Below are 14,773 nucleotides of genomic sequence, written 5' to 3'. Positions count from 1 at the left end.
TCTCTTTTTCCCTTTATGAGAAAAGTCTCTCCATATCATGGCTCAGGTTAGACATGTGATGGTCCTGTACCTTTTTCCTATCTGCTCTCTGACTTGGGCACCATAAGAACTACCCAGCTAACGCTTCTTACTTTCTCCATCTTGATCCCAGAAAAAACAATCCACAAACAAAACCAAAACCCAAACAGAGAAAATTTTGTTGGACTGTACTCATTTATCTGTAGGATACAGAAAATTCTGAGACTTTTTGGATGCAAAAGGATTTAAAAGTGGGAAGAGATGGGAGACAGATGGGAGACACCAGGCAGTTGTCTATGATGCTATAGAAAGATCTTTATTTTAAATATACCAAGACTGAAGAGATGACTGGGGGGGGGTGGGTGGGTGTGTTTAGGTTTGTGTGCTTGAATGATCGCCAGATCTGAGATGCAAAATGAATGGGCCCTTTTTCACTGTTTCCCACCACACCGTATATCGGTGAAGAGCAGCAGATCAGTCTCACCTTTCCTTTCTGCGACGGACACATAATAAAGCCTCCAGATGCTTAATATGGTTGAAATGGGATAAAAAGGGACAGGAGTGAATACCAGACTAGCTGTGCTCGTGTTCCCTTCTCCAGGAGGCTAATTTGGCATTCGGTTACATGAAAGCATTTTATGCAATAAGACTTGTATTCAGGCCAGGAGCACTTAGAACCACTTTTTAAATTATCATTGACTTTTCTATGTGCCATCAAGTCTGTTTCCCCTATTATAGGTTTATTTAATTGAATGAGAAGGAGCTGAAATTATTGTGTGTATTCACTTGTTTAAAATACTCCTTATCTTGGTGCTCCAGGTAGTAGAAGACCTCTACACCTCCTGAAAGAGCTGTGCAGACCAAAGCTTGGAGCAGTTGTCATAGATGCCCCTATATCCAGTTCCACAATGAAAATGCACGGCCAAGGCATTCCTGTCCTGCCTGAAAAAGAAAAAAGCAAAAGGCTTTAGGATGATGCAGCCAGTTTTGGAAGCTGATGTAGCCTTTGGAGAAAGCAGCGAGGTTCAAGATGCTTCGTATTGGGAAGCTGAGGGGTGGCTTACATCCCACACCTTAATTCTGAGCCCCTCTTTGCCATGGATCAGTAGCACTACAAAATAAAAACAGTGGCGTGAGTCAGATCTTGGGAACAGGGTGGGGTTTGGTTTGCTGAGTGGGGTTTTGGCTGGCCAAGAAAGCTGGAAAAACGGAAAAGTAAGATTACTTCTTTTTCCTGGTTTAGGAGTCTCCTTATGGCCAGAATTTGGAGGGTTCCTGATTTGTCCTCCACCAGAGTGGCTGGATGTGGGTTTTGTGCAGTCTGAGGAGGGCCCAGAAGATGTCACCACAGGACAGCAGGAGAGCAGGCAAGTCCTATTAAAAGTAATCAGCACAGCACAGTGTCTATGCACTAACCAGCCCAGGAACCTCTAGGGTTTCCATTGCTTTAGTAGTTAGAAAAATGTTTGGGGTTTTTTTTGTTTTATATAATCAGATGACCATTAATATAATTACAATAAAATGTGGTAGTAGTCACAACACCTTATTTTTATGGAGGGGATTTTTTGGTTAAAAGAATTGCATTTTGGACTCGGTGTTTATAAGCAACTTACAAGATAAAACTGAAGACTATTTTTGAGCAGTTACAAAAGCAGTCATGGGAAAAAACTCATTTTTCTCCATAAAAGGAGTGGTCAGACGGTCAAATGAGTGGGTTTATTAAAAGCAAGCAGTGTCCTGCTCTTGTTTTTGCATTGCTCTGAGGCTGTTCCTCTCATTTCCTCTTCCCTGCCATAAAGTTTAGCAAGTTTTTCATTTTTTAATAGAAAGCTACAGGGTCATTTTATAAACATAACAATGATGTACAAATAAACAAAGCAACTTTTTCTTTTGCAAAGTCAGCGTTCAAAACATGATGCAAAGAAGTACACCCACGATAAGTCCAAGCAATCCTCTTGGGACTGACACAGGCATCCACATAAGCTTTACAAGAGAGCTGCAGCTGTATATGCAGATGTATTTTAGTTGCTTGCACTTATTTAACTCTTGAGCTTCCAGTCTAGTCTGGTCAGAGTCTAAAACTCATCCTACCCAGAGCCTTGCCAAAATTGCCAGGTGTGTACATAGTAGCTTCAAGCAGCTTTGCCTGCGTGTTTCTGGAGAAAACCCCAATCTCTATGATATTTCCAAGCAAGTTGTATTTCTCACTGGCCAGGAGTAATAAGTAATAAGATCATAGTAGTGGAAGAAATGTATGTGCTCTCTATATGCTACATGCAGAAAGAAAGGATAAGTTGCACATCGGTCTGATGCTCTGTCCATGAGCGCCCTGTTAGACTCCAAGTTCACACTGAAAAACTGCCACAAGAATTCAGTTACAGTAAAAAACATTTAGATCTCTCCATGCTGCAGTCCCTTGGCTGCCTTCAACATCTCCACCTTGCAGGCTGTAAGAAAAGCAGTTGGTGTGCTGGGTGAGTTGGATTCTACAGCCCCAGCTGTCCCTCCACCTCGGTCCTCTGAGTCACCACCGTCCTTCGCTTCACATTGTAACGCAACCTGATTTCTGACACGCGTTCCCTTTGCTGGTGCTATTTGTGTAAAAATACATCCCCAAGAGAAGCCACATAATATAGGACAGCTCGAAACAAATTACTGTGCAGGCAGTTGCAAAGCTTGCTGACATCAAACAGATGTCCCCGAGGCTTCAAGTGTCACGCGTGAGGTGCAGGGACAATTATTTAATAACACGTGCTTTGTAAATGGACAAAGTTGTGAGCTTTTCTTTACATTCAGTTTTTAAATAAGTTGTTATTTTACTTATCTATTCATTAATTTATTTACTTTCAAGCCACAGAGCAAAGTCACATTTTTTTTTCTAGCAAGCCTTAGCAATGCAGCAGGAAGAGAGTTACAAGGGAGGGGGGGATTTTTTTCCAGCTTGCATTTAAGCCTGAAACTCCTACCTTTTAAATGCAGCTTTTCTTATTTTGTGGCTGGTATTGTCAGCTGAGTTTCCGGAGCCAGAGTAACGACTCACTGTGGTCACTCTAATTTAGAAGTGAGGCGGTGATGCAAGTAGCCATCATCATGAGCCCCTGTGCTGCAGGATACGCTGCGGTTCTGTAAATAAGTTCACAGGTATCAGCAGAGGAACCCTCTCCAGCTGAAGGTGATAAGAGTTCCTGATTGAGGTACTTGATGGGTACCCAGACTTCCACCCATGTGGAAGCTGTAAGTCACTGGATTGTACATCAGCACGCAAACCTGCAGCAAATAAAAAGGCCAAGATATGAGTAAAAGCAAAAAAATGACTAATAAACATCTTCCTACCTTTTTTTTTTGTACTGAACATAGTGCAGCCACAACACATCACACTAGGTGGGAACCGTGTCTGTGGAGAAATAAAACAGACTTGAGCGTCGAGCTCTGCAGAGGAACTGAGTCTTTTGAGATATTTCATCCCTTATTACCTAAAAAAGAATATAATATTGGCTAAGGAAATCAGGATTGAAGTGATAGCAATTTACATAAAATACCTTGCTGAGGTGTGTAGGTGAAATATGTGTATGAACGAGGTTAGCACAGCAGTTATTTCCAGGACTGGTTAAGGTCAGAGAGGTGAAGGAAAACCTTAAAAACTTATGCCCCAAATCTTCCACATGGACTCTCTCCTGGCAATAAAGTATGCTGTATTTTCTTACTTAAGGACATCTCTGACACTTAATGTGAGAATTCAAAAGTCCATATATAAAAATGGGAACTATACAAATGGAATTACATTTACAATGTAATGTTTACCTTATATTCTGTTCTCACCTCTTTGCTATGGTGCTGTATTTAACCAGTCTGGCAAGATATATTTACTTTTTCCTGTTTACATAGCATCTTCATCTATTTAAAATTTATCCATACCTTTTTACATGGAAAGTTTATCAATAAATAGATTTTCAGGAGGAAGTTATTGGTATTATTTGGAGAAAATATTTTAAAGAAGTGACAGATTTAAACTTCATTGCCTAGAATTACAAAGCTCTCTGCAAATTTAAAGGAAATTTAATTGCTAGAACTGATTTCTGTTTAGTTTTGTTGTGCTAGAAAAGTTTTGGAGAAGAAAGAAAAATCAATATTTAAAAAGGCAAACAGGCCAATATAGGCTGGTTGGCTTCACATCGAGTCTGAGGCTGAACATTGGGAAGATACAGCCAGGTACAATCAGTGAAAGATTTGAGACAATGCAATTAACATCAATGAAGGGCATTTTGTGAAAAATAATTCTTGTGAAGCAACTACGCAATCTATTCTGATGGGGTCAAAACCACAATCAATAAAATTAACTTTTAGTAATGTGTCTGTGAAATAATTTGCTGCACTTAATTAAAGCAACAGGAAAGAGTATATTGTGTGGTATGAAATCAAGAGAGAAAATGAGTTTGTGGACGACACTAAGCTGGGTGGAAGTGTCGATCTGCTGGAGGGTCGGGAGGCTCCAAAGGGATCTGAACAGGCTGGATCCATGGGCTGAGACCAGTGGGATGAGGTTTAACAAGGCCAAATGCCGGGTCCTGCACTTGGGGCACAACAACCCTGAGCAGCTACAGACTAGGAGAAGCCTGGCTGGAAACTGCCTGGAGGAGAGGGACCTGGGGGTGTTGGTTGACAGCGACTGAACATGAGCCAGCAGTGGCCCAGGTGGCCAAGAAGGCCAATGGCATCTTGGCTTGGATCAGAAACGGCGTGACCAGCAGGTCCAGGGAGGTTCTTCTCCCTCTGGACTCGGCACTGGTGAGACCGCTCCTCGAATCCTGGGGTCAGTTCTGGGCCCCTCACCACAAGAGTGATGTTGAGGCTCTGGAGCGAGTCCAGAGAAGAGCAACGAAGCTGGTGAGGGGGCTGGAGAACAGGCCTGATGAGGAGCGGCTGAGAGAGCTGGGGGTGTTTAGCCTGGAGAAGAGGAGGCTGAGGGGAGACCAGCCCCGGTAACTGTAGACCACTGGCTGTCAATAGCCTGTCCAGGATGCTTCAAGGTTGTGGTGATACTGGTGGGTAATCATTTTTTTCTTTCTGTTCACAAGACTGATATCTTTTGAGTTTTCTTTTAATGAACAGTGGGAATCCACCACTATTGTAATTACCTCATTAATCCTCATCCCAACAAAATCATGAGAGTTGGCAGCACTGAAACAAACATTTTCTATCAAATATGGAGACTCAGTGTACTTTTCTGCATGCATTTTACCACAAATGTACACATTAATCAGTATAATTACAGTGCACTGCAATTATACTGATTAATGTGTACATTTGTGGTAAAAAGGATACAGAACAGTATAAAGAGTTAGAAATACTGATGCTAAATTGTTTGATGCTGTTTTCAGACAGCGTATGTATGGAAACGTATGTTTCTATGCAGAGGCAATAGGGTAGGACATGTTATATTTTCAGATGTTGGACCTCTCTAAACAAATATTCCAGGGGTTTCCTTGTTTTGCATGTATTTGATGCAACATAAAGTGGCAATTCAAGTGCTGTTATTGTTCTATGGACACATGGAAAAACACACGCGTAATATTCCTCTGCAAATGCGATATTAGTGTGACCTTCCCTGCTGACATTACTAGAAATGCTTACTGTAAAGTCGTGGGTGTCAAGGCATTTGTCTGTTCCCTAGGCAAGCTGGTAGGCTGATAACTTCTGTCCTACACAAAACTCCCACTGCAGAGTAGAAGTCTGGGGACTGCACTTCAGGGCCAAGAGTCAAATCTGGCAACACTCAAATTCAGCCGTGGATCCAAGGAATTTAAACTGGAATTAGCAGGGTCAGAATGGGCTGGACTCCCAGAGGACGTGCCTAGGAAATGTCAGCTAACCCGCAACATAATGAAAGTCATTACGAGTAACGGCTGCTGCATTCTACTGTAATTGTACTATGTATTTTGGAAATCCTGGCAATTTTGTTCAGTCAGACCTGGATACCAGGATAACCTAAGCAGCATAGTAGCTTTTAAGAAAAATTCACTTCTGCAGTGAGAGATGGTTTGATGGTGATTTAAATGCAGCTGTTCTATTTCTTGATGTGGAGCTGGGAGTATCATGTGTAGTCTCAGGGGTTATTTCTGTAACATGTGCGTAAGCAAATTTTTAATATGAAGGAATGATGCTCTTCTGGACCTTTGGTTGTTTCTTCTTCTGAAAATATTATCCCTTAGGGAGCCTTTCTTACACTAGCACTTTTTAACATGTTTCTGTTGTGCAGAATTTTGACACCTTAAGTAAAACTGAGTTGTTTGGCAGCCTTGAGGCCACAACTAAATTTAAAGCCTGAGAAATGTTGAGCAGGAAGAAGACAGAATTATTCTTCAAAACAGTGTGATATCAATGGTGATATGGACTGTGTTGAGGTTTACATCCAAATTCGCACATGCTAAGACTGTTTTTGGAATCTGGAGGTAATGCCAGCATGCTTATGAAGGATCATAGAATCATAGAATCATAGAACAACCAGGTTGGAAGAGACCTACCGGATCATCGAGTCCAACCCTTTCTATCATAGTGGGTAAAGTGGGTAAAGTTTTCTGTCTTGAGAACATCCGGAGCTTAAAGTTTCACAACTAATTTCCATGCTAGTTTGTTTAGAATGAACCCCAGGAGGAGAAGTTTGAAGGTTACGTGAGAAAAGAGGGTAGGCTAAGTGTATCACTGAGTTACAGAAGCACCTTGTGGTGACCTGTAGAGGCCAAGGAAAAACATGTTAGTGAAAAACGGAAGTCACGGGAATTCAGAATCAAATTTCTGATGTCTGAAGCTTCATATAGGATGAGCTTTTTCTCTCTTATTTGATAGTAATGAGCCCTTGGCTTTACAAATCTCTCTCCCACGATGCAGGAGAGAACAAATGCATAGACCTAGCTAGAACCTGGCCAACAGTGATTTATGCAGATCAGGTGCATAGTTGGCTTCTTGAATAGATGGGCGTGGGATTTTTTGAGAATGCTTGCTCTAGTTCCTATACTGTAGGAACAAAGACCTGACCTCAGAAATAGTGATGGGAAAACATCAGCAATTGCTTGCGTCACTATGCCAACCAAGTAAGGGAGAAGCGCTGTCAGTAGGTGCTCTGCTTGTCTGTCCCGGAGCGGTAAAATAGTCAAAGTGCATGTGGAATTGCGAAGTTACATGGCAGTTTGGTATCAGGTCTCATGAAGGAACCAGCCTTTGGTTTTGGTGACCTTCTTTTGAAAACCTATTTTTATATTCTGACTTACGCTTGATGGAACAGTGGCAGCACCAGGGAGTTGGTCCGTAATGCTTTCTCTTCCTGTATAGTTCCAGGCATTGAAACTAATTTCAGTTCGCTTTTAAAAATGGTCTTGTTTTCAGTGAAGCTCATTTCTTTAAAACTCTAGTGAAAGAGGAGTGAATTAACCCTGTCTAGCCATGTTCCCTCAAAATTTCCCCTTTAACCAGAGTGGTATTTCCAGAAAAATCAGTAGAGGGGGCTCGTGAAATACAAGTTGTGTTGGTTTCTGCAGTAAAACACAGAATTTCTTTATTTTTTTATTGCTGGGGATAGAGGAGGGCGCTGAAATTATTTTTCTGGCAAGTAGTGCACCACTGCTGTAGACGGTAGGATGGGGCTGATTTTGAGAGGATGCCAAGTGAGGTCAACATGCAGCTGAAAAAGTTGACTTTGGGTTCTGTTTGGTTTTCGGTTTTAATGCACAGAATGTGTATGGAGCATGAAATGACCTCAGTGCCTTTGCTGTTTTAGTTTGTGGTCCTAGATTAAACAGAACGATGTTTTTGAAAGGCCTTTCGAGTGTGTTTTCATCTTTTAGCATCTCGGGAAAAAAATTCATCATTTTTTCAAATTATCCTAATTGGTGACAAAATCTCTTTATACAGAATTAAGACCAAACAGTTGATGTCTTGCAATAATAAGCTAGTCCTAAATGTGACATGAATTTAGAAGGAGTGGGAAAGGTGAGTGGACAATGAGCAAGGGCCATATAGGTAAAATAATCTAGTTAGTAGTATATGCCATGATGCAACTGTAGTACCAAATATAAGCAATTTCTTTCAGTGAAAAGGTTTTATTTCTTGTTTAATCAAATCTTATAGGTTTTTCTGTGTTTTAGGGCTGCTTTTTCAACATTTCTTTGTGCTTAATGTGTCAGCATGTTCGCCGTTGACAAGACAAACAGTTGTGAATACTAGGAACAGAAAAACAATCCTGCTCTAGTAAATAAATGTTGTTCTAAATGTTACAGCATCTTGCTCTTTTTCATCTATGCGTTAAACATCTGAAAGAAGTGCTCTGAAAGCTACCCTTTACATTATTTCAGGGCCCTATCTGTGCCTAGGATACTGAAATATCACAGGATTAGGGCAGTGCTTGTGAATAGAATGAATATTCTGTTGACTCAGACAGCATTGCAAATAGTCAGACATCATACAACATTGATTAAATATATGCTTAACTGTTCTCTTTATGTTTACTGTGCTCTTCAAGAGATTAGAAAGGTGAATAAGTTTCTTTTAAGCTGAGTTTTCTCTTGCAGAGACACATTTGCTGTTTGATGTGCCACCTTCTGACATAACTGTTGATGGGAATGACCTTCGATTTGCTGTCAGTGACATTGTATTGAACCTTGGTTAATATTCCCTTTTAGAGACGTGGTCACACGTGGTGTGTGGTGTGTTTAGTTCCACATTTCCCTTCCATAATAGCAATGACATAATAACCGATGCGCTGCTGAAACTATCGTGTATTTTTTTTCATTCCAGGTAATTGAATTCATATGGATTTTGGCCTCGTGTCCTGCAGGAAACCACAAGTACAAGGTGCTGAAAAGTCCCCTGTAAAGCTATGGAATTAAAGTGGACCTTTACAATGTTTTTGCTGAAATGTTGGATCCTGGAAAGCATGTTTTGCACAGTCATTGTTTAGGGCGTGTGGGTGATATTTGTAAAAAAAACCACTCCCAGTAAAATAGCCAAACAGGGTGATATTTTTTTTCCATGCAAAGAGCTACAGTTCTGTTGTGTCTATGTGTGTCTGATGCGGAGTATATTTCCTGGGACTGTGAAAATTTATCAAAACCCATAACAAGCCTGTCAGTTAAAGTCTTTTATTCTGAACACGTATTTTGTCCAAAGTACTTGCTCAGTACAAGATCGAGCAGGTGCAAAGCACCTCCCCTTAATACTTCACAGACCAAGCACTGTAAAACGTAAAAGTTATTCACAAATCCTTGACAGAAAGATTGTGTTGTAATAAGAGAGCTTTTTTATTGCAGAATAAGTAGGAATTTGTGTCTATAGAAGGGCTCAATGCCCCAAAGATGCACAGTCTCTGGAAGGCCTTGTAGAAACCTGAACAATAGGAAGGGCTGTCTACTGGGTATGGATTTAGACTGGTGGTGTATTTTTGATGGCTGTTCTCCTTCTTTAAGGATCCAGGGCTATGGTCTGCCATAGTATTCATGTGAATTATTTGTTTCAGGTGGAGGTTTGTAAGTAATTGGCAGGAGGTCATTAAATCAGTAGTGAGCAACAGAGGTAAGGACAGAAGCAAGTGTCCCAACCATGCTGAAGAAAAGCAACCTCCAGCACATGTTACATGCATTCTGGCTTTTCATTATATGGTGATTTTTCTGAGTATGTGGGGGTTTTTTCTATTTTCTTTCAATTTTATCTGGTTCCTTCATAGTCCAGGTCCTGTATGTCTTGTACACCTGCTAGCTAGAGGTTCACCTGTAGCTTCCTTTCCTTCTGGAACAGCAAGTCCCAATAATGTGATAACTCTTCTTTCACCTTAATATTGCAGCACATGAACCGACTGCATCCCTGGAGGTGTTTAAGGGACAGGTGGATGAGGTGCTGAGGGACGTGGTTTAGTGACTGATGGGAATGGTTGGACTCGATGATCTGGTGGGTCTTTTCCAACCTGGTGATTCTATGATTCTATGACTGAAAGAGCTGTGTTATTAGGGCTGACATGAGAACTGTCTGCTCCTGCGGCTGACCCTGAGTGAAACCCTGGATTAGGTAGATTAGGGATAGTCTGTTCCTCCGTGCTGAGTTTCATTCTGTCGCTAGTGTCTGGACATTAGAAGAAGTCCAGAAGTGCTAACATATAAGTATTGAATATTTGACATAGGGCTTGGTAGAAATGTGCTGTGCTGCTTTACAGTTCGTCTCAGCCCCAGGTCGCTCAGTGTGGTTACACACACGTTAGAGAACGTCCTTGCATCTCTTGAGCTGTGACTGAAGCCAAGTGTTCTGTGATGCAGAAGCCAAGTGTTCAGCTCTTCCTTGACTTTTGCAGCCTAACTGCAAATTAGGTTTACCTTGAAGTTGTAACACAATTGTTCCATTTGTTCCTTATACTTTGATCTTGCGACCTATGTTGAAGGGTGAAGTAGCTGAGCTGGGAGAAGGCGTTTTACAGGCCTGGGGGAGCTGGCTAAACTAGAGCAGAGCTGCTGAATTTGACATGTGATCCTAACTTAACTGTACTTTAGCTTAAATCAAAATATTCCACTTCGAAATATTCCTCTTTGCAAAGTTTCAAAATATTCCTCATACTGTATCAATCTTTCCCCATTTGAGAAATGTGCATTTTCCAGTGGTGCATCCTGCAACAAAGGTAAAAAGTGGATCCCATACTAGTGCAGCAGATTGGCTTCTCTAAGGACAGCAGAAGAGAAGGTGGGTCAGGGAATGATCTAGTCAGCAGCGAGAGTGCTTCATGAGCCACTGGCTTTGCACTTGGGGCTGAAAATGCATAATCCATAAACTGCTTCCAGCTGTATATATAAAATTGTGAACTTAAAACAGATTCTATTGATAACTTTTTGAGCAATGCTTTCCTGTTATTCCCATGCAGGAAAAAGTTAACTGTGTTAACGAAATGTGAACTGCATGTATTTGAAAGCTGCCTCCCTGTTAAAGCAAAACGGTTCACGTGAGCGTTCACGTGCTTGGGAACGTTGGGCAGCCAGTAGTGCTGTAACAACAGCCTAGACAGTCTGTTTGGTTGCTCAGCCTCACATCAGTCCCTGGAAAACTGGATTCCACTGGAGACCCTTGGATTCCATTTCCAAATATTTTAAGAGCAAGAGATGTATTTGTTGAGAGTGAACTGCGCTTGACGAGCTGCACTGCCTTCTCTTATGAAACAACTGGTTATAGGGTTGACACAAACTGCCTTGATCTCTAGAAAGGCTTTTGGCAGGATCTATTACAGCATTCTCTTTCAGAAGCTGTGGAAGGTAGGGGCTTGAAGAACAGACAGCTGGATTGGCTGAAAGTTGTCTGAGCTGCCAGGCTTGAAGGGTAGTGATGATGGGCCAGATGTCCAGCTAGCAGTTCTTTAAGGGTAACATACCCCAGGAGTTGATTCTGGAGTTGGCATCACTCAGTATCTTCATCAGTAACCTGGATGATGAAAGGAATTATTCTCATGGCAATTATTAGGCCGTTTTTTTTTATTATGTTTACTGGTTAGTAACAGAAAGTGTGAGGCTGCTGTGTTTTCTGGCAGTAGGCTTGGGATTTTTGCTAGTGCTGGATTTTGCAACACATGATCTTCTGTGAAGCTGTAGAAAACTTTTGAATAGGCTGAGTTTACTTGCCAGTATTAGAATCAAAAAGGAACCCTGGTAGGGGTGGGACCTTGCTCAGTTCCATGAGCAGTTTAAGACCTTATAAGCGAGGTGAAGCAGTCCAGCCCCAAGAGAGATTCAATTATTATTTTAGTAAACCTTATAAATTTGACTTGCTGGAGCAGTTTAGTACCTTCCTGCAATACAAAAATCATATGTCGATGCTTTTCTCTTGCCAAACAATGGTACTTTGACATAGATCAACTTTTCTGTTTTGGTATAATTCTCCAGAATAGCAGCTTAATTAATGACTTTTGCTGGTTTTGCTTATACAACACCTCCAAAATACAAGCCAGAGGACTGAAATCTATCAAAAGATGCAATTTTTACTTTTTTAATTAAAAAAAAGAGCTCAAAAAAATATCTCGGCTCTGGACAAAATGTGCATTTAGATAGCAGCATAAAGATAGTCTCTACTTTTTTAAGAATGCTGAATGATTTCTGGGTTTTGATGATTGTGCACTAAGCTGATGTGTTTGTTAGACACGCTACCTAACCCTAAAATCTCACTCCTGAATCAAAATAGGTGGGTGTTCCCTCACCATTGTATCTGTGAAGTTGGGGTTGGTTTTCTACTTATTTTTCACCTTACATTGGACTTGATGTGTCATTTTAACTCCCTGTACTCAATCCTGTAGGTTCCCCTGTAGTTGTTCACAATCCACTCTTCTCTTTACTGACTTAAATAACTTAACCTAATTACTAGACTTTCTGTGTTACTATTTATCCCCTTTTCCAAGTTGTTTGTGAATACTTTTCCACACACACAGCAGTATGACCAGTGGCTACCACCAAGCAGCTAAATGCATTGGTTGTTTTGAAGTAGAAAAGCTGTAATTGCTGAAGAACGATGGAACTGATCCTGATTTAAATGTGGGACTCTGCGGCGTATGTGTTTACTAGGTCGTTATTGTTGATTTTGGACCTCAGGCTCATTACCTCAGGTTCACTATCGTACCCACAGCAGTGAGAACGGGGCTGCTGCTTGCAAGATCCTCTCAGATAAGTCTGCAGCTTGTTTCCTCGCTTGTAACCTCCAGTCCTATCTTTCCAGGCAGTGCATACACAGGGAGCCTATCTCTGCTTCTCGACCGAGAACGGCTGACCACCAGTCTCCATTTTCTTTCTTTTTCAGGAATTCTCCAATTTCAGTTTCCATGGTTTTTAATCAGTACTGAATTAATTCCTGCAGACCTGTTTGGGTGAGCTTCTGCTCAGTATTTGGCATGTTTCTGCCAGCGTTTGCCCGGCCAGCCTGGATCTGGCTTACTTTTACCACTCCAAACTTACCTATGAGTAAGCAAAATGCCATTGACGTTGCCTGTAGAACTCTGCTTAGAAATATTGTTCTGTGGAATATAGAGTAGTTTTCTGTTAACATTTTCTATGTGAAACACACAAAGATCCCTTACAGAAACCCAGCTTCAGTGCAAGTTAATTTAAAAACCTTATAGCTCTCTATAACTACCTGAAAGGAGGTTGTAGAGAGGAGGGAGCTGGGCTCTTCTCCCAAGAGACAGGGGACAGGACGAGAGGGAATGGCCTCAAGCTCCACCAGGGGACATTTAAGCTGAACATTAGGAAAAAATTCTTCACAGAAAGGGTCATTGGTCCCTGGCAGAGGCTGCCCAGGGAGGGGGTTGAGTCACCTTCCCTGGAGGGGTTTAAGGGACGGGTGGATGAGGTGCTGAGGGACATGGGTTAGTGTTTGATAGGAATGGTTGGACTCGATGACCCGGTGGGTCTCTTCCAACCCGGTTATTCTATGATTCTATGATTCTAATTCCTGCAATCTATTTGGAAGAATATCAAACATTAATACAGACACAAACCCAAAAGAAATTGGATTCTACTTTGGTATTTTTGAAGTAGAAAGTTACTAAGTTTGGCAAAAGCCTTTCCAGCCCAATATCTCATCTCCAGTAAGGGCCAGTAGTGCATTTTCAAGGAAGAGCTTAAAGAACATGCTGTTCTTCTGCCATTTTTTTTGTCATAAACAGAGGTAGTTCTGCAACATTTGTCTGACATACCCCAGGCAGAGAGATGCACACACAGAGAGAGTCTCTGCAGCGCTTGGTCGGGGTCAGGGCTGGCTCCAGGGAGCCTTGGGATGAGCTGGCTCTACCGTCCATGTGCTGCACATCTGGGCCTTCCCCCACGCTGGAGCTGGCACCCCGAGCTGATGCATCCTGAGTGTCCTGGGACATTGTGCATGTGTCGGTTGTCTGTGCAGCGCGTGGGCAGCAGATGTTGCGTGGCTGGTCAGTGCTGGGCGTGCATCGTGCATACGCACTGAGGGGACAACTGTGCGGAGAGCTCCTGTGAGGCCAGGGTGCCCTGGGGGCACTGCTGGTCATCCTGAACATCTGCAACCTGTATCTAGACAAAACATCCTCTGGAAAAGACGGTGAGTCGCAGAGAATCTGGGTAATGCAGGATATGCTTAGAAATAAACAGTTTCTAAACGGCTACAGCTACTCTTCTGGTGCATCTTGAATATTGGGACTAATTTATCTTTCATGGAAGCCGTTATTTCTAGGGAAGCAGGCATTGGGATACCTTTCTGCTTTCACCAAAAATCCTACTGGCAGCACATAGGAGAGGAATGAGACAAGAGGAAAAGGTGAAATCAGTGAAATTAGCTCCTGTTTCAGTCATGGCAATCATGTCAGCGACTTAACTGGAGTCAAGACTTTGGCCATGGTTTTAATTCTTCCAGAGCTGAATTTCCCACCTGCTGACAGTGGAGAGGAAGGAATAAAATCATCAAATTCACTGGTTATGGGTGTAGGTTCAGGTCATTTCTTTGCTATAATTGCTCTTTGTCTTGGGTAGTTTCCCTATTGTTAAGAAAAATCAGTTTGAATGCATCAAGCTCACAATGGTTCCATGAGGAAATGATGGAAAGATCTCTGAGGCGTTCATGGCCGCTGAAAGTGCTTTTGATTGACAACACCACTTTCATGTAATTCTTCCATGTTTCCTTTTGTATTGTTTTCAATTATAGTAATTTCAACAGAGTTGTCTACAATCAAAAACTATTGAAATTAAATACAGAAAGATGTAATATTTCAAAGAAGAGTAAG

At 41.7% G+C, this 14,773-nt stretch overlaps 1 long non-coding RNA gene across 1 annotated transcript; it reads left to right on the top strand.

Moving 5' to 3' along the window:
- Window positions 1-1,077: 1,077 nt before the first annotated feature.
- LOC138723917 (uncharacterized) lies at window positions 1,078-8,970 on the top strand. Its single transcript, XR_011337946.1, has 3 exons — window positions 1,078-1,150; window positions 1,262-1,385; window positions 8,806-8,970. It is a non-coding gene; the product is annotated as an uncharacterized lncRNA (long non-coding RNA).
- Window positions 8,971-14,773: the final 5,803 nt, after the last annotated feature.

Source organism: Phaenicophaeus curvirostris, chromosome 9, assembly GCF_032191515.1.
Source record: "Phaenicophaeus curvirostris isolate KB17595 chromosome 9, BPBGC_Pcur_1.0, whole genome shotgun sequence".
In the NCBI taxonomy this organism is placed as follows: Eukaryota; Metazoa; Chordata; class Aves; order Cuculiformes; family Cuculidae; genus Phaenicophaeus; species Phaenicophaeus curvirostris.
This window is presented reverse-complemented; position numbering and strand designations above follow the sequence as displayed.